Source organism: Physeter macrocephalus, chromosome 14, assembly GCF_002837175.3.
Source record: "Physeter macrocephalus isolate SW-GA chromosome 14, ASM283717v5, whole genome shotgun sequence".
NCBI classification, from domain to species: domain Eukaryota; kingdom Metazoa; phylum Chordata; class Mammalia; order Artiodactyla; family Physeteridae; genus Physeter; species Physeter macrocephalus.
Genome location: NC_041227.1, coordinates 85183541 through 85183830, shown reverse-complemented (window position 1 = coordinate 85183830; position 290 = coordinate 85183541).

Here is a 290-nt window from a genome sequence, read left to right as displayed (position 1 = left end):
TCTGTTGTAACTTCTCCTTTTTCGTTTCTAATTTTATTGATTTGAGTCTTCTCCCTCTTTTTCTTGATCAGTCTGGCTAATGGTTTATCAATTTTGTTTATCTTCTCAAAGAACCAGCTTTTAGTTTTATTGATCTTTGCTATTGTTTTCTTTGTTTCTATTTCATTTATTTCTGCTCTGATCTTTATGATTTCTTTCCTTCTGCTAACTTTGGGTTTTGTTTGTTCTTATTTTTCTAGTTCCTTTAGGTGTAACGTTAGATTGTTTATTTGAAATTTTTCTTGTTTTTT